The sequence below is a fragment of the Pomacea canaliculata genome, linkage group LG1, assembly GCF_003073045.1.
Source record: "Pomacea canaliculata isolate SZHN2017 linkage group LG1, ASM307304v1, whole genome shotgun sequence".
Lineage (NCBI taxonomy): Eukaryota > Metazoa > Mollusca > Gastropoda > Architaenioglossa > Ampullariidae > Pomacea > Pomacea canaliculata.
In genome coordinates, this window is record NC_037590.1 from 23,808,053 (window position 1) to 23,828,118 (window position 20,066).

Genomic DNA, 20,066 nt, shown 5'->3' on the forward strand with positions numbered 1-20,066 from the left:
CTCACTCTCCATCGACCAGCGGCTCGCACGCTCCTCATCGCGAGAATAAACTCCTCCGTAAGCCAATCCGCGATTTCTGTGACCGCATGTGGAGTAATGAACGCCTCTTGCCGCCATTTAAACCGGGCATCAAGCATCGCCTTTCGCCGGCAACAACCAAACGAGTTTTTAACAGCGCGAGACCCTAATGCAAGCTGAAAGCACCAACAAGCGATGATGGCAAACACGAGGTTTGAATGAAAGTAATCTCACAACTCGGTGTGGCCCAGCAGGACCTCTCCAACCATTCAACGACAGCAGCGACACCAGCAGCGGTGTGAAATATCGCCCCCTTGTGTCACAAAGAAGCCGGCGTATGCAAACATAACAAAAATAAATACAGAAACAAAATAAAGGAATAACGAGAGGTATGACCCATGATTCCCCCGATGTTTTCTATCCCAGGTGCGGCAGGATTACTAGGATGAACAGTCGTCTCGTGTACAAGCATGGAGAAGAAAAGATCCAGTCATGACACGGTGGGTGCTAATAAGTGGGCTTGTAAGTTCATCCACGAGCTCGCGCAGACAGACAGACAGACAAAGAGACAGACAGACAGACAGACAGACGGACAGACAGACCGACGGACGCGCGGGCGGAAGGACGCAATAAACGTGCATTTCAAAACTTCGGAGAAAATGTGGGCAATCGATGGCGGGTGGTAAGTACAGTTAAGTCGCTGATTTGACCCAGCCTGGAACCCGCTGTTTGCCAGCTGTAACTGCACGAGGCGGGTCACTGAGACCTTCTCCTCTTCCCCCTTTCTCGAGAAAGGCAGAGAAAATGAGTCGCTAGAATTGTCATTTTATATCTTTAGAAACTGGAGTAGAGAAGTTGTAGAGATATCGGATCAACTCACCGAGCACAGGGCAAGACGATTATATGTCCACTGCCGTCTATGTTACCATATTTTTATTTTAATTTGGGCACACGGCATGCAGCTGAGTTACAAGATGGTTTGCGTCTCTTTTTCCAAAAATTCCCAATGAGCGCAATTTTTTTGTGGAAATTGCCGATTGTAAAACACAGCTGACTGACATAACGGTCTCCCCCCAAACGACGGACTGGTGGTTGTCGGCCCCTGACTGTGGCCAGCCTCTGAAACCTTCCGAGGGACTTGCTTTATCAGTTCATGGGAGGTACGCGGACATTTAATCCAGCGATCTTACCAAGTGAACCTGTTTTATTGTTTTTAATTAAAAACTGAACCCGAACTGGCTTCGAACCGATCGGTGATCCAGGTTTCTCAGTTTGCATACAACTATTTATTGCAGACGCAAGACTTGGGTAACAACCCTTCCTCACTCTGGTGGATAAAGGCCCCAACACTTGGTGGGGGTGGGTGAGATGGGGGTGGGAAGTGGCAGGGAACTATGACACATGTGATTAAAGGCCAGCCTTTGTCAAGTATGTTGACTTTCGGAAAGGTCCCCGGACTTGACCAACACACTACTGAGTTCAGAGACCGAGGTACCCGCTGAAATTATCTCCAGTCGTAATCGTAATTACAAAAACGCATATGTGATCATGTAACGATACTATTCACACAAAAGATGTCTCAATACTAATTACACCAAAAGTGTCATATTTTAACTATTTCTGTAGCACCTTAATGTATGTATCACTAGCACTTACAGTATAATATCAGCAGCTACAACACACCACCATGGTAATGCGTGAAACAATGAAAAAAGAAACATTTGTCTCGACTACTAACTGTTTATTTTGTTGCTTCAAGTGCAAATATCTGAATTGCGGGTGTGAATACAATCTGCTGTTTTGTTACTTCAAACGAAGATATTGCTTTAAAACTAAAGCATCCAAGTGCGGTTGGGATGGAAAGCACAGGCTGGCAGACAACAAAAGGCTTATTTCAAGGCAAAACCATTGTCTGCAGAAAGCCGCTGCCTGTCACACGTGCATTTCAGTCCACGCGACAATAAAGAGATTTAGTTTTTGAAAAAAGAAAGAAAAAACCAAAGACTAGTTTGCTTCATAAAAAAAAATCAAAACCTCTTAAGCTATTGTTGAGAAACTCATTGAAGACTCCTCACAGTTGGCATCAAAGAGCAAGCGTTCGGCACTTCTCGCGGTTCTGATACAGCATTGAGTGAACGGAAGTATAGAGAATAGTTTCTGGGATTCCACTTTTTTTGTGGCCAGGTCCCAAAGCCAGCCTGTAGCCGTGGTGACACGGGACAATGATTAGTTATGGGAGGGGGTCGTGGCATCGTTACGAGATCAGCAGCTTAGGTTGAAACACGAGGCGAGCCGAGAGTCGATCACAGAGCGCGTGACGTAAGCTGCTCAACGCCGCCGCTACGACAACAGTGACAAGTCTTGTTTGTGGACAACAACCACTGCCAGAGCTCACGGCCAGAATAAACAACAGCAGATAAGACATGACATGAAAAGGAGATGGGGGAATGAGTTATCTGTGAAGGATAGAGTGATGAGGGTGGATCGGTGACGTCACAAGCCGATTGTTCTGAACTATGATACGCGTGCTTGTGTGTGTGTGTTAGTGTGTTTGAGTAAACCCGAACCCAGCAACACATACAAACACCTTCACGAGCATTTACGGGGAAGCCTACCGAGACAGATGAATAGACACAAAAGTGGGGAAGAGAAAACGGGAGCAAGGACAACCTCCAGTCTGTAGTTATTACATCAGGGCTTCTCGCTTCGCAGGACACAACCACTCACCATGCCAGCTCCTCCATGTGCACGAGCTGAGACGTCTGACACTCAGCAGCAAGACAGCCCCAGTCATACATCAAAGCTGCCGACCACAAAGGTGAGAAATAAAAAACTCGCGCATCTCGGATTATCTCATCAACGTCGTCGAATTGAAAATATGACGAGCGCTTGATAAACACAGATACGATGATTGATGGCTGTAAATACCCGGTCTTTTATCAGCATGAAAATGCACGCCAGGCGCGCGGTAATCCTCCTTCCCTCTTGTCGCAGTCTTGACAGCTTTATTCACCCGGAAATCTGCTGCCGTCCGTTAGAAGTCAAACTATCCTCACGCACTCACGTCACAGTGAGGTCACCGTCAACATGATGTCACGGGGTGTCAAAGGTTAAGCTGATTGCCCTGAGCACTTCCTACAACATGTGGACTTACAAAGTGTGCTTATATATATATCAAGCTGCCTCTTTGTCATTTTGAAGACTGATCAACAGCTGGTTGAGTCCAACGGTTGCACTGGTCTCGATGCTAGTTGCAGAACTGATCCAGTTGGAAGAGTAAAGGCTAACATGTGATTTTTTAAATTTATTTTAATTTATTTTTTTTTTTAATTTATTTTAATTTATTCTATTTTTATTTTTTTTTTTATTTTATTTTTTTTTGTTTGCAAACTCAAAGCCGACTTTAGTGACAGTACAGAGGGTGGTCTTCAAGAGTATGCTGCACCACACACACCTACTCAATATACATGCAACTGTGAACGTTCAGATACTTAACAAAACACTTACACCATCTTGCAATCACTTCAGGCTTGAGTTACGGGTAACGACGCGGTTGAGGCCCCTGACAAATGTCAACGCTGTCGCTCAGCTCAAAGAAACTCATGCGTACATGACTGACACTTGCTGTACTCGCTGGTGTCTCGACATGACACTGTACACAGTATTTAGTGTATGACACACGGACAGTGTGCATCAGAATTGTTTACATTACAAGACTGTAGTGACTGATATAACAGTTATAACAGTGCTGACGTGTGTTCAGCAGTTTCCACACCTGAAAAAAGCGAACACAAAGCAAGGAATATATCTTCTCCTGTCTGTCTACCTGTCAGAAACGTTTAACTACGGCGTGTGCACGGCGCACATATGCTAATGACATACATATAAATCAACCAAGTGTAAAAAGTCGGGTGGAAACGTGTACAACTGTGATGTCATTCAGCGACTTCCCTAAAAACTGAGGTTGACTGACAGCTGTGCCCCGCGCATGGCGGCTGTACAAGATAAACTGTTCCGCACTGTTTCAGCTTTTTGTCTTTTTTTCAAGTCAGACGCAGGTTGAGAAACCGTGTCTAAGTTGCTACAAGTTGGTTGGCTGGGTAAGATACAGACGTACCAGCCAAACAAGGTTGGAGTGTACTTTATCTAAGATAAAAATAGAACTGCCCATCCACCCACCCTACACCGACACACAGACACAGCGCTTGTTTTATTCTCAGTCATTACCTGTTCACGCTCGTCCTTGAAGAACATTCCTCCCCACTTCCCGCCACCCCCCCTACCCCTGGAGTTACATTCCAGCGTGACACAGCGCCGTCTAGCGAGCCTTGAATACTACTTCCGCCGTGCCCTGCGCGCCACTGTGACGTGCTAATTACCAGACCGAGGCTTTCTCCTCTGCGACACCTTCACCGTGACGTAGCAAGGGAATCGATACCCGCCTGACCACCCGGCCTCCAGTGCTCGTGCACTTGTCACTGCAACCGTCACAAAGGTGGAGGACGGGGAACCTGCCTTGCCCACCCCGTGTACACACACACACCCACCTTGTACACCGCCGGAATTTCGTGGTATCGTCGTCCCGAGAACTGAACGATAACGGGTTTGGTTTCTCCACAAACTGATGACGAGAGAAAGAGAGATGTGTGGGAGGAGAAAGGGTCTCCCCCACAACATGAAACAAATAAAAACGAGGGCAACATTCAACTCACCTTGGCGAAAGCATCGGTTAGTGCACTTTACGACGCTCTGACCTCCGCCGTTATCCACAGGGTAGGTAGGTACTCGTCCTGCCAGCCAGCCGTCCGTCCTGTACCACAGCCTCACCCTGGCCGTCACTACTGAATGGTGTGCGTGGCCAGGCCGGCAGGGAGGGTGGACTACACGTCCGTTGGTGTGTCGGTGGTAGTCACGGCGGACCGCTCTCCACTGTCCGAGCGTCGCTCGCTCGCACACACACACACGGCGCACGCCCCACGCTCCACACGGAACAACAACTCCACGCACTTTAACACCGCGGCCCTCAAGTAGGCCAGCGCGCGACCCAATTACCCATTGGGCTGTTCTGCTTGGCGGGCAAAGTAGGTCAGTGTGGAGAGCTCAGCCGATAAGATTCGCGTGCTGGTGACTTCACAAAGGCGACTGTCGACACACGAGTCCGTTATAAAGTCAGGCAACATGAGCGTCTTCCACACACAAACACCTCGGAGGATAGCAACACTTTCCCCACCAACAGACACACAAACACTTCTTCTGGGACTGACGTCACTGCCTCCTCCTCCTCCTCAGCTTAACGAGCTTTGAGGGCTTGAGTAAAAATAACTCGGTAAACAAAATCGAAGAAACGAACTCAGCAGTTGATTGGAGGTAGAGATGGCCGCCATGGCCTGTCGGCTGGCCGCTCACAAACAACCCCCCGAGGTGGGGCGGGAAGGAAGGTGTGTGTGTGGGAGGGAGGGATAGCCTGCCTCTCAAGGTCAGCCCCCCCTGGCCGCTGACCCGCTTTGGTGTGTACGTCGTGTGCTGGAGTCCCCCCGCCATGTGCCTCCCCTTCACCCCGCCTCTACGTTTCTTGGTTACTGCCTCACCCCCTCCCCTGCCACTTCCGGCCTGGACTAGGGAAGGAGTTTCTAAAAATAAAACGCCCCTCCCCATCCGCACGCTAACCTCCGTGTGGGTTGAGGGAAACATGGGCAGAGCGGGCGGGCGTGCATGACCTTTCACACCCCACACGTCTTTGCCATCAAAGCTAGGTCGAAGTGCACGCGGGAAAATAGGTCAGGTCAGCGTTCGAAGGACACGCATTCGGGTTCACGAAAATATTTAGCAGACGTTCAGTTTGCAGAAATCAACAAAAACTGCGACATTAAAAATAAACAGAGATTTGTCTATCAACCAACTCGAAGAAGAGATTCCTTCTCTCCGTTTTGATTGCGTGCCAACATTCCCCTCGCCACAACCAAGTCTCGGTCAGAGTTTAGTGGATATTCCCTGCGCGACAATAACAGCTTCGATATGAGGACAAGAATGCTGATGAGGGTGGAAACTGATTTCTGAAATGTGCCATCAACAATGATAATACAATAAGTTTTTTTTTAAATTAAACCCCTGAAGTTCTGTGGATGTCGCAGACCTGTGTAAATAATTCAACATCAACGTGTGCTCGTGTTTCGGGGAGTAAAATGGTTCCACGAGTATTGTTGTGTACAAACAAGTCCGCGCGCACTCTGGTGTCTGTTGGATGTCAAGCCGCACGGGTCGAGAAAGTAAACCAGGTCGCCCCACTTTGCACTGATTGGTTGTGTCTGCACGTGCATGCGATGACCAACATAACGTGTGCGGCTGGCGGTGGGTTCTTTCCCAGCCTCGGGTATTGCCTGACACTTGCGGTCTCCCCCAAGTTTATGTTCATCATTTGAATTTTGTGCTAAACATTGCCTGGCCTGCTAAACTGTCTCGCGACATTCCTAAACTTTTCGTAAAAAGTGACATTATTTATTGGTGACATATTATTAGTGACAATTGTTTTTTAATGACTGATCATCGTCTAAAGCCAGAAAGATAAACATCGTACAATTAGCCAGAAATAGTCATTGACCTAGTAACTCACTAACACACAGTTCGTGTACAAGGTTGGGTGGGTTGGGGGAGGAGGAGAAGGTAAGGTGATCGGAGACAAAGTCCGGACGTTGGCTGTCACAGTCACAGGTAACTACCAATCATCATGTGACACTGGTCGCCTCGACAACCTCTGACCCAGCTTCCTGCTATCTATACAGTGTGTACAATCATCGATAAGATGTTTTTGCTATTTTCGGCTTGTACTGAAGTTGGTCAGTGCGGTCGCTTTTGTTGGAAGCATGACTGGAGATTGTTGGGTGTGTGTGTGTTGGTGTTTGGGTGTGTGTGTGTAGGGAGAGGAAATTTTAATGAGAGAAGAACTGAGTTGAAATGCTGCATTCTGCTTGTCAGTCTTTTAAATTCTTTCAGCATCATCTTCGGACTCAGACTGACAGGCAGTTTGCAGACCGATTTCAGCGGATATTTTTTTTTTCATTAGTGGCTACGTGGATTTAATTTAACATACAGATTTAACAACTGGGTTTATTTCATTACAAGAGTCTACTTTCCCGACAGCTGAGAAAATACCTTCCTTTGGTGGAAGAAAAACATCAAAATCCACAAACAGCTGGTGGAATCCAATCAACACGAGCTGAAAGTGATATCTTTCAAATTACAAGAAGAAATTACTACTTCTAGTAAGTATAAACTTACTAGAAGCGCCGGTCAATTACAACCATCGTTCTTCCAATCTCACGGCATGCACTTGATAGTTTCTCAGAGTGAAAACATTAAAGTTTCTACCAAGCCAGAATCGTGAATGCACAAGACACTCCTGTGTATACACCTGCACGCATCTACGTTACATACACAAATAGAACAACAAAAAAAAAACAACTGGCATTGTTGGGAGACTATTAAAGCTTCGGATGACATATGTTTATATTTCTAATCTTCCCGCATGCGGTCCAGCGCACGAGACAAGAGCCATTACCATAAATGTCATTGAAAAGACATGAATCAGGGCGCAGGGGGGATGTTTGATGTAGGTTGGTCGTCTTGATATCGGGTACATCGATAGCCGAGTGTGTCAGCATGACAAGTAGTATCACTTATCATATTGCTGCCTGTATATGACAGTGACAGGCCGGTGTCATGACAGCAGCTTTCTGTCCAGATGACCTTTCCCGATGTACACTTCAAGTCGGCAACAACTGCGCATGCGCTGGCTGTTACTAGTTGAGCATAAATCACGTGTTGCTACAGTCCTCCTCAGAAACCCTCCCACCCTTTGCCCGTCTGCCACATACCTACATTCCTCAAAGATCCCCATCCCCCCCACAGTGCGAAATTACCTCGAGGGGAATCATTTTCCCTTCCTAAATCAACAACAACAATTGTACAGTCAGTGTCTCGGGTTACCCCCGCCCCTTGACAGTGGAGGGTCAGTGAGACCTTTACGGCTGGTGTTCGTTACCTGTAAGTAGTCCCCAGACTGTCCCAGTAGTCCCCTCAGCTGTACTCACCTGGCACACGGCGGAAATGTCCTGTCTCCGGCCTGCGCATGCTCAGTGTAACTTTTGGCCAGGTTCTCGGGCCCAAAGGTGAGATCGTGAAGTCTGCAGCCCCCACAACAACCATGTAACATGCAGGGTGGGACCACTTTAGCCCCGGGGTGCTACCCGAGATCGCAGACGATGGACAGGCGCCAGTTGCGCATCACGAGGACGGTTACCTCTCGCCGCGGCTCACGCCAGGAGGTCTTTCTTGTCGCAAACAGAAAAATGTTCAACCAGGGAGAGGCAGCAAACTATCTCGCTGGCACTCTCAGTGCTTCGATAAATGATTTTATCGAGTCGATGGAATGTAATTTCAACACGAGAGGAGCTTTGTGATGTTTGTCGGCGATCTTCCCTTTGGCCGGGCCCCGCACGTGTAGGCGGGTAGCAGCGCTGATTGCCGGTCCCTGCCGCAACTACCCGGGTTTTTATGGGTGCCAAATGGTGTGATAGTACACTTCATTTGAACGTCTGCCTGCCTGGTTAACTCTTGGCTGGCGTGCAAGTGAGGAAAGAAGTAAACAAAGCCATCATCGGACGCGTGGTGGGAGAAAGTCAGTCAAGGTTTGCTTCCGCCGGCTCTCCAGGATGGCAGTTGCTGCTGATGCTGCTCGCCTCCAGCCCCATCCCGGCCATACACACGAGATCGAAGAGAATTTAGCTGGATACAAATGGCGCCAGGGTGGAAGGTGAGTGTCTGTGGCGGTCAGTTAGCTGAAGGGAAACATTTGCTGGAGACGGCCATGAGGACGAACACTTATCATTCTACGCTCCGTGGCTCATGGGGCATTCCTTGTACGGATGATCAACAAAGAAAAAGTGGTAGGAACTCTGCTTTTCCTGTTCTCAAAAGATACATCGGAAAAGATTTAACCAAGCAAGAAGACCACTTATACACGTATGTATAGACTCTCGAGAGAGAGGGAGGGAAAGAGAGAGTAAGAAATAGGGCAGAAAGAGAGAGACCTCTTGGTGTGGTGTGTGGAGTTAAATAAGCTCCAAATTTCAGCCATCAAATTAGTATTCCAGAAGGTCTTAGACACAACAATGTCAGAAGGTGTTAGACACAACAATGTCACCGTATTAAAAAAGCTTTAGCTTTTATTTTCCATTTATCTCAAGCGGACTTCATAGTGAGGAAATGGCTGAAAGTCTAGTCCGAGTCAAAACTTAGTTCAAAGCTGCTAGCAAGTTACCAGGACATAAAACTGTAGTTAGTTTGCTTTTGAAAATACAAACTGAATTTCTTTTATGGCAGAGGCCAATGCAATAGCTTGGAGCTCATGCTAATTAATGAGTCATTGCCCTATTATCGCGCCGACAGTGATCACTGTGGTCTTGTCCTCTTTCCAAACTACAACAAGGAGAAAAAGAAGTGTTCACAAAAAAGAGATGAGAGCTCACCCTAGGACAATGCCAGTCAAGCATGACACAGCCCAGACACCGGTAAACGACACTCGCTTGATAAAGCACACGAAAAACACAACAACAAACCTAAAACACACTCGCAAACCCCAAGACAAAGCAAAAGCCAGGTAACAAAACACACTTCAACAGACACACGTGGCACCAGACCAACAAGCAAACAAAACCGACAGAAAATGACAACAAGCACAAACAGAAGCTTTCACGCTCGCAAGACTTCTTAATGTTGGGGAATGCCGCAATTATGAATACTCGAAAACATGTCTGTGGAGCAAATGAACTAATAAGGCTGCTGGAGGAAAGATGGGAGGAATTTGTCTCCTCCCGATGTGATCAATAAATGACAGATTTTTGGCTGCTCGTTGTGCGCATTATTGATTCCAAGCTTTTATAAAGTTGCAAGGGAAGACGAATAATGAGGTTTCCCTAGGCCAAACTAAAACAAAGAGGATGCTGGATGAAAAAGACGACATAATACGGGTCCTGGAAATTATATTCACCTTGCGGAAAATTACAAAACTGGATTAATGGCTGTTGACGCATAACAAGCATCACCGGGCTAAGCCGCACCTCCTGTCTCCCAACCGACACCCTCTCCCCCTCCACACACACACATATACCTCCATCTCACCCTCCACGACCCTTTTACACGTTTCCTGGCACGTCCATGCCTCCCACCCTCTACCCGCCTTCAACCACTCCCACCTGAGTAGTTCTTGTGGTGCTCTTCTAAACGAGGCTGATTGGATAACGCGTTGCCGCCTCTCTGTCAGAAGCTGGGATAATAAAGGATGCACTTGAGAAAAACTGAGACTTGTGAGAGACGATGCAATGGAGAGACAGACACACAGAGAAGGTTAGAAAAATGCTGAACGACTCTTTAGAGCAACTTCTGTTACACATCTTGGCTTTATCTTGGTACCACAAGTCCTCCTCCCCTACAAGTCCAAAGACAGCTCTTGACAGTTACAAGTGGCTACCTGAGAAAACACCAGGTACTTGACTAACGACGGCTGTTTGTTGCTTTCTTGTCCCACCCATACCCCAAATCCCCGAAACTCTGGGACTAGACATACAAGGGTATCGTGAAAGTGAGTAGTCCGTACAACACCCGCCACCCGACACCTGGCCAGCGATTGCAGCAGGGTGCAAACTGTTGCACACTTGACGACCACAAAAATCTCGGCACAGTCCAGTGCCTTCAACTTACTTCTGTTAGCAGACTGACATCTGACCTTTGCACTCTAGGACCACGTGCCATATGTCATGACCTTCCCACTTTCACATGGGCAGTTCCGTTTTTCTTCGTTTTGTCTCTGAACGTTGCTTCTCCTCTGGAAAAGTCACGCGATCCAGACGATTGCCATTCTCCATGTCGCTCCATCAGTGATCGATGTCACGGAAGGCGTGAAGAGGAAATAAATCCGCGAACTTATCGACCTTGAGCTGAAGCGCTCCTCGCCGTTTCCGTGCCGCCGTCCTCCCGCGATAATCGCTGACAGAACTGTGGCCACACACTGGATACCTGCCACCCTTTGCTTACCCCCTAGATACGGCCTCTTAAATTCTGACTGAAGTTGTTTTTCAAGTTTACAGACTAACAACGACAAGAGGCAGGACGGAATGCACGTGTGCATCACGGCGAGTGGAAAGGAGTCAGACAGTCAGAGAGAAACTACGGGAACCCAGGGTGGGATCCCAACCAGCTGCCTTTGATTCACATCAGTGATCACTCAGTCATTTGTCCCTATACGTGTACTATTGACGAGTCAACAAACAATGGCCATGCACTAAACTAAGTCGTGGAGTCTGATGATGTTGAGGACACGGCATGTAAGATTGTCAGACTGTCTGTGTGTCACCCATTGAAAGATTAACCATTCCTACATTCAAGTTTACAAAAGGTCGTTTCGATGTTGACAGGCGAGTATTTCAGGTTGCTTGTATAATGTGTTAAAAAACGTAATTATACATTAATTAGCTAAAGATTGTTTGACAGTATTGTCGTAATTACTCATGCCAGTCAAAAAAACAAAGCAACAAAAATCCCCGAGAAGAAAATCGTTGGGAGTATTATTTGAACCTTTGACAAGGACTGGGCCTACACGATATAAAAACTAATCCATTAATCTTGTTGTTATTGTGACCTGTACAAAATACTTGCTTATAAAGAGTGCAGGTGAAAAGAATTATTTTCGCACAATGGTCTATTATTCTGATCGTCATGCTCTTTTGTTAGCCTTTAATTATCAAAAACTGGTCAAACCTACGTATTGACCATTCATTTTTTTTTCCTTATTCTTCTTCTCATTCTCATATCCTACAGTCTCCTAAAAAATCTGTAACTTCTCCGTTTAGCGACCCCATCTTATAGTCAAAACAATATAATTATGGTCACCTGCTTTTGGGCTTGGTAAACAAAACAGAGGAACTCGATCCTCATTTGTTCTTGAGTTCTGACCCACTATTGAATCTTTGAATACATATTAAAACACATCATGAGCACTACTTCTAAAAGCGAATCCACATGATAATTAATTTACAAAGTTTTTTCTTTGATTTCTCCTGACCTGTGTGCCTTGTTGACAGCCTCAGAAGGTTTCTCTAGTTTACCTGAGGACATCGCCAGGATGTCACTATGGTCTCAGACATGTTTATCTCGTGTCTTTAGTAATCTGTTCATACTGTTCCACATTTTTCCCTTTTCACCACATACTCTCTCCATGCCCCTCACATGAGCGCGATACACAATACAAATCACGTATTTATTATTAATATTTGAAGCTCCATTCATTTGATAAACAAACTGCAGAAAATTGACCGGCATAATTCATAATTAAATTAATATATGTGATGGAAACAGATGAACCGACACGGGAAATAATTTTGTGTAAAAGAAACGCTTTTTAAAATATAAAATAAAAATAATTTAATTATTAAATTATTAGTAACTAAAAATAAAACAATGTGAAGGCACAAACAAATTCTAAAATCTTCATAAGATTATGCAGCATTAACAGACGGCGGTCTTGGGTATGCCACCCGCAGAAACTAAAAGTGGATGCAGTAACGAACAAATGGAAAAAACTGCGATGAAGACCAAGACAGAAAGATGGAGGAAGGCATGAGACAAGTACACCACGTGTGTGACGATGCACCCAAGCACCCGGCAAGACCGAGACAAACTTGTCATACAGAGGAGGAGAAGCCAGAGAATAACGAAGCTCGGCCAAACATTCGTCACACCAAGCCAAAGGCCCTGACAACAAATGCTAAACACAAACAAAGACAGTAAAGTAGGTCTTACCTCAAGGTCTTCCATGAAATATCCGAAAAATCAAAGATGCTGCGATTCTGCAAAAGACAGAAGACGGCGATGAGCGGGGTGGGTGCGTCGGTGGTAGAGGAAAATGACAATAAATCATACGGGTACCTGGCGATCAATTAACCTGCTGCTACACAGACTCCATCGTCTGAGGACTGTCCTAGCCACACCCTTCCTCAGATGAAGAGGATTAAAAAATTAATCCGCCACCGAGCTTTATGAGTATACGACTAAATGTCGCGAGTGTCAACAAAGTCCTGTTGGCTGGCTGGATGAGTGGCTGGTTGTCTGTTTTGCTTTCTGGAAAAACTGCAGTTGAATTACGATGCAACTTCTAGAACTGGGTGATGGACTGTTGCGAGTGTTGAGAAGTGGCTGAGGTATCCTTGGGCAGTCAACCACGCCAGCCACGTGCAGGGAAACGGACATCTGTATTTTTGTTTGTTTTTTGTTTGTTTTTGTTTTTTGTTTTATTTTTTGTTTTTTGGTTTTTTTGTTTGTTTGGTTTTTTTTTGGTTTTTTTTGTCATGGAGTCTGGATAAATCGCACAACATGGATGACGATCCCGACAAACTCTGAAGTCAGAGGGCAATAAGAGTGAATGTCACACACACAGAGCGAGGTCAAATATAAGTATATATATATACTGTATATATTACTGTAAATATAAGCGGCACATGTGCAAACATATTATAAATCCGCCTGTCGTCAAGTTATTTATGTACATGAGCTGTAATTAGTCGATTAACCCCTTATGTTTGAGTATAGCAGCGCGCGCTGTGTAACATGGCGACACCATCACGTGATTACTACCAGCCACTGTCCTCAAACAATTTTTTTTCTCGTCTTCAATGAATTTGAGCAGATGAAAACGTGATCTGTGAACATTCCCAGACTAAGGGGTAGACATTTGTAAAGAATCCTAGCTAGAAAACAAACAAATAAAAATCCTCACTGGCACACTTTACAGAGAACAACAAGCGCGTGCCGACTGTTCATGTAACGACTCCTGACTCCGTACCTCCAGACACAACATTTGAAACACAATGTGAGCTTTGGTGGTTTGCAGCTGTTATGATGTACAACAGCGACGTCGACATCAACCGAACCGGAACTTTCCCAAAGAACATTCCACTACCTGTGTCTTGATGCTCTACAGGTAAGAAGAAAAGGTCCGCAGGTACAAGTACATAAATAAACAGACATAATCAACATGAACACCTCGTGCACGCGGTCTCTACACTTTATGGCATCTGGTACTGCAGTAGTCTCGTGAGTTCAACCTCTCACAGACAGACAGACAGACAGACAGACAGACAGACAGACAGACAGACAGACAGACAGACAGACAGACAGACAGACGATGAGTTAGTCATGTCTCTGTACTTTAAAGCAAGCAGTGTGTACAGCAGAAACAGTTGCCTCAACACCACTGGAGGGAAATCATCATCGTTGTCGTCGTCGTCGTCATTATTTCACAATGGCCACGTATAGATATAGAGAAACTTATCAAAGTTAAGATCACTGCGAATAACATAAACAACATCTGAGCACTTTAATCTCTGTGCCTGTGTACAGTAAGACCATTGTGACACTAGACCAGTGATTCCAAGTCCGCTGAATGTCCTTTAAATCACGCGAGCCTCATCAAAAAACAAACAAACAAACAAACAAACAAACAAACAAACAAACAAACAAAAAAGTGCAGCAGGTACAACAAGACGCAACTGGATAACATTTGAATTATTTCTATTGAAACAAACACCCTGGTTAGTTATGAGATACAGATAGCGTGTTTCTGTTACTGTCGGGTTTTTTGGGTTGGTTTTTTTTCGGGAATTCACAGATAACCCAAAATACTGAGTTTCCATCAGTTAAATTTAACTACCTCGGGAAAGGAAGTTTGTTTTGTTGTTATTTTGGTTTTGTTTTTTTTTCAAACTGTGTCGACCAGTGACGATGCTATGTCTACCAACTACCTCGGTAGGACAAAGTCTCAGGACAGTTCACTAGATGTTGGGAGTGGGGTGGAAGAAACCAAAACGTTCCCACCCGTCCTCATTCGTGACTATAAAAAGTATCGGCAGACGATAACGAGAACGGCAAGGGCGATGTCTGATTGCAGGGATTATTCTCCCTAAAGTTGATATTTCTTGTTGTGTGCTGTCGTCAGGAAAATCTGTCAACAGTCTTTGAAATCGAATGAAGGTCCTTACTACAATGTTACCTTGGCAACTGTTTGTGACTTAACATGACTGCCTCTCTCTCACTCACACACACAGCGCACACACTTACTTTACACCTGGCAGCAAAGAACAGACACGTGTAAACAGTCGACGACTCCCTGACGACGGCCTGTCATCTCTCCTCGTCACGCTGTCTCACCTGTCAAGTCGCCCCACGTGACGCAGCACCACAAGTCGCCGCGCCGCCAGAGCGAGGGAGCTGCGCGTCACGTCACAGCACCACCACGACCACGACCGCCGCCAGCGGTAACTACACCACAAACACACACGGCCGACCGCGGGGCCAGGTGCCTGTCGGTCCGCCCATCACTGCCAGCAACAACCACGGAGAGAGGGAGGGCAAGGGCTTGGGCTGTGTGTGGGTGGAGGGGCGCATGCTTGGTACCAGCGTCACCTCCTCCCCACCTCTGCTTCCTCTTTCGTCGCTGTTATCGTCGAGGCTTGGCACGGCGTGTGGTCAGTGTTTCTCTCTCACGCTCAAGGCCATGGCTGTTGTCTGGCCCCCCGGGGTCCGTGCACCAGCGGACCCTCGCCATCTCTCGTCGTAAACCCCTTTCGGCTCCCGCCCAGGGCTCATAACCCAGCCGACAATCCGTAATTTGAGATGAATAGACACGATATCAAAAACACTGTTGGCTTCTTTCCCACCACCACCAGACCTAGTGGAGAATGGTGCACATCATCCCGACCATGAGTGCGCCATTTGGTGGTTTGGTTTTTTTCTCTCCCCCCTTTCCAGCGGCATGCACCGTGCAAGTCAACTCACAAACTCTACCCTGCACCTGACTCTACACTCTACAGCCTCGACACTTCATGGAAACCTTAACCCCAACATTATTACACTGTAGATAAGTAACATTTCCCACTCTTGGTTCAGTAATAACCGCCACTCACAACCAGAACAGACCTTGGAAACAAACAGAAGCAAAACAAAACACAAACTGGCGAGTACTACAACAGTTGAGGAGGGAGGGGAACCCGGCCATTTGAGAAAAGTGTTTGGTGAGGGAACTCACTCACTTACGTGCCCCATAAACATGTCAGAAATACATTAAGTGTAATATCTTGTGCAGCTATTATGCCGCGCTATGAAGTCGTCTGGAAGCCAAGCAACTTAGTCTGCACATTAGGCGCCCTCGTAAACAATTTCGGTGGCCATTACGCTCGGCTATTAAGGCTATCTACACGTGTAGCACGCGCACTTTCTCACACACACACGCACGCACCCACACAGCACAACACCCTGCGCTGGAATATGGGATCGGGTAGCTGCTTGTTATTCGGGTGCACTCACTGCGATCCTTTCACAGTCCCGAACCCAACCCTGGTCAAACAAAATAAATGGTGAAAGTGTGATTCTGTTGAGGTACTAATGTTTGTAGCTACAGTGACAACAGCACCCGGGGTGTCAATGTGTCACGTGGTGCGGCCAACACCATGAAGATGTATTGTGGAGTAGTCTTCAAGATAGGACGACTGCTTCAGTTGTTAGAGTTGGTCTCTCATGCGAACTCTTCCAATGACCTGGAAACTAGCGGTTCATTCGGTGAAGTCTGCTCATCTCCTTCACTGATGCACAACATCTTAGTGGAGAGAACATGGCAAACAGTTCCAAAAATGTGATGCCAGTGTGAGACACTGATGTCTTTTGTATTGTCTGCTCTTCGTGTATCTTCGCTAATGACACCTCAGCGCTCGCACATACATACACAAGCACGCTCGCACCCAGGAGTGCAGACAGACAGACGAACGGACAGACAGACAGACATTTGGACAAAACGAAATCATCACGTCTGAATCACGTGGTCAACATCTACGTTCACGTCAACAGACGGTGGGGGACGGTACCCAGGGTGGGGCAGACACCGTCCAGCAGTCTCTCAGCTTTGTGTCCAGCAAGCGACACGCAGCACGTGCACAGTGTACGCGCGTGCTCGTCCCATAAAGATGACCAATAATTGGATGCTGTTGTCTCCTGCTCAAGACCATTACAGTAAAAGCCGAATCGTGGTGGCCGGGGTAGAACCGATCACTTCACGCGACATTGTCCAGAAATCGTGTAATTTCGCCTTAATACCTCCCGTAATCATGTAATTTCACCTTTTATACTTAACTGCCCAAACGCTATTTAATGAGGGGTTGGTGGGAGTCCCACAGAGAGAGAGATTAAAGAGAGGGAAGGGACTGCTCCACTCCACTCTGCCGAACTCGGACGATCGTTAAGGTACCTTGGACATCACCTGATGCCTGCCTCAACCCTCCCGCTGCCAGTCAGCCGCCATTTGCAGGACGCCCATATATTGATGTAACTATCAACAATCATAAAATAATAAATAATAATAAAAATAAACCGCTTCCGATGTCGATCTGAAGGTACAAGCTGTTTGTTGTGTTGGTGCCGCTGTGCTGCCGGCGTCTACAGCAAGTCTTTGGTTCTGACTGCGATACTTGCAAGTGTTGATGACTAAATAAACAACGCACACAATGGTTGTTTATTGTAAACAAGTAAACTTCGCTTGCCGAATATGAGCGATGGTATCACTGTGTAGTGAGTCTACAACGCTGGTACAGTTTTCTAATGTTTTTTTTGTAAAATTTCTGTTACAACAAACTCCATCAACTGTGACATGTCTGTGCACACGCCACCAGCGAGAGGCCAACAGCTCAGCGCCAAGAATGTGGCAGGTACAGTACCCTGAATAGAGGGCTTAGCAGAAGGCCAGGGATTGGGGTGGGAGAGCTAACCACCATTGAACATCCGGGCTTCTGGCCCCATAACATCCTGCCCCGCAGGTGTTTTCTGGTCGTAAAGTCACAGACTTAAACGTGTCACAAACACACAAAAACTAAAACCTTGCAGGGACGACTTTCCGGTTCATTACCACTCTCTTACATTCATTGTCTCTTCTTTCTCTCTCTTTCACACACACACACACGCACGCACACACACACACACATACACACTGGGTTTTACTGGTTCTGGCCCTTTACTACCCCCCCATCCCTCTGTGACCTACTCACATGCCTAAACTCTTACTATTCATCTTTTCCGAGAATTAGACATGCAGGTGACTTTTGACCTATTGTCAGTTTTATATGGGCTCCTCGCTGTGTGAGCAATATCTAAACATGTGTTCTTTATACAAAACACGTTGTCGTTGAAACATTGCAAAGTACATTGAACCTCAGATGGCTTCGAATGCCCAAACTTTTTCTTGTTTTCTAATTCATAAAAAGTACAAACAAAACTATTGCGATAATGAGGAGGACATTGGCAGCAGGCACTAGCTTCAAGTGAAGCGGGATGAATCAAAATTGCCTTTCACTTTTGATCTTTAGCCGACAAAATGGTAATAAGTACATACTTAATCGTTTATTATTGAATATTCAAATGACTAAAGTTAGTTTAATTGACATAAAAGAAGATTGTAGGAAAGTTCAAACTCTGGCGACTACGGTAGGATTGTTACCAAGCATTTCAAATGTTTCCGTCAATCAATGCTGTACTTTTTATATTTTGATCAAAGCACTTTTCTTTCTGTGATATTTACAATTTGTCAGTTATACCTATTGATCGACAAGATGTTCGAATCGCTGCATATTTGCTGATAAGCCAGCTACTTAGCGAAAGAACGGAAGTTAATATTTGAACAATAATTTTAACGCATTGTCATTTTTTATTTTATTTTTTATTTTTATTTATTTATTTTTTTGTATGAACTTGCATGAAGCACCATTTCGCCGCTAGAGCGAGGAAAAAATAGTAATAAAAATAAAAAGAGCTTGACGCAAATTTAAACTGCGTTAAAAATTCGTTCCCCGTTGTAAAACACGATATATTCACACAATATTCATCGAAATGATAAGAAACAATCGTCAAGAGGAAGGTAGTCTAACATCAACCAAAATAATTTTTTTAAAAAATTATTTTTGGGGGTGAGATACAAGGCGTACAATTTAACCAACTGTCAAATTCACTGAAATAAAACAATTTCGTATATCAAACCACAACAACTGGAAAATCAAACATTTTCTTATGAATAAGGGAACGGCTACTCCTCCTTTCCCTGATCCACTCCCTGATTATTAACGGACCTACTTTAAAACAAATAAACTTAAATTTAAAATGTGGCCCTAATATTAAAGAAATTACTACTTCTTTTCTGGCAGATTTAATCACTCAAAAATAGTGTTTAAAAATGGAAAAAATGTTACACCAAGTCTTTATAATGAATCCGATAACCAGTAAACAAGACGCAGACGACGCATTAATGCTTTCTTTACTATCTTCATCTCTTAACTTTGTATGCGCAGTGTGTTTATTTTATCACACTTATGTACTCGTGTGCGTGCCACAGTCAAGCTTATTTGATTTTTTGTTGAACACTTGAATAAGTAAATACCTGAGATGGCTCCTACTGTCCAGGAAATACTGAGGACGCTGTATACTCCGTCAGTCTGCTGAAGAGGTCAACGGCGTTGGTGCTTCATCCATGCTGACGACAACAACAACTGGAAGTGGTTCACATGGTGTTGCTGTTGTGCTTGTCTTTCATGCCTCTAAATCCTTACAGAGGTGTTAGATATTTCACAGTGTTGTGAACCCACAACGATTTACTTTTTCTGGTGCTATAAAGTTGAGACGACGGCGCTAACCAAAGCCTACAGAGATTTATGGAAACCACTCCATCTTTGTTGATCAATAAATCGAACTATCCAAGCTTGCTTTAGAAAGTGACGAAGCGTTTAAGTGTTCTCAACTTCGCAGCTCGTCCACCAAAGTAAGAATGTATTCCAAGATGCATCTGCTGGCTGTACGGGAATGCAGTGATCGACAGGAAGTGACGTCAGTCGAAAGTCAAAGAGGGCATCGCAACAGTTCCGCTGTAGACAGTACACATGCTACCCTTCTTCACTGAATTCCACCTAGCA

At 45.5% G+C, this 20,066-nt stretch overlaps 1 protein-coding gene across 8 annotated transcripts in view; it reads right to left on the reverse strand.

The window, feature by feature from the left end:
• LOC112559435 (retinoic acid receptor alpha-A-like) overlaps nt 1–20,066 on the reverse strand; it is a 115,288-nt gene that overhangs the window by 76,063 nt on the left and 19,159 nt on the right. For 2 of the 8 annotated variants that reach the window (XM_025230719.1, XM_025230692.1), the window contains exon 2: nt 12,871–12,917. The gene's annotated coding sequence lies outside the window, so the exon portion shown is untranslated. Of the gene's footprint in view, nt 1–3,525; nt 4,257–4,730; nt 5,968–8,105; nt 8,574–12,870; nt 12,918–15,183; nt 15,326–19,537; nt 19,554–20,066 lie in introns of those variants that run through there. The other 6 variants (XM_025230711.1, XM_025230701.1, XM_025230746.1 and 3 more) reach the window with 6 other exon arrangements.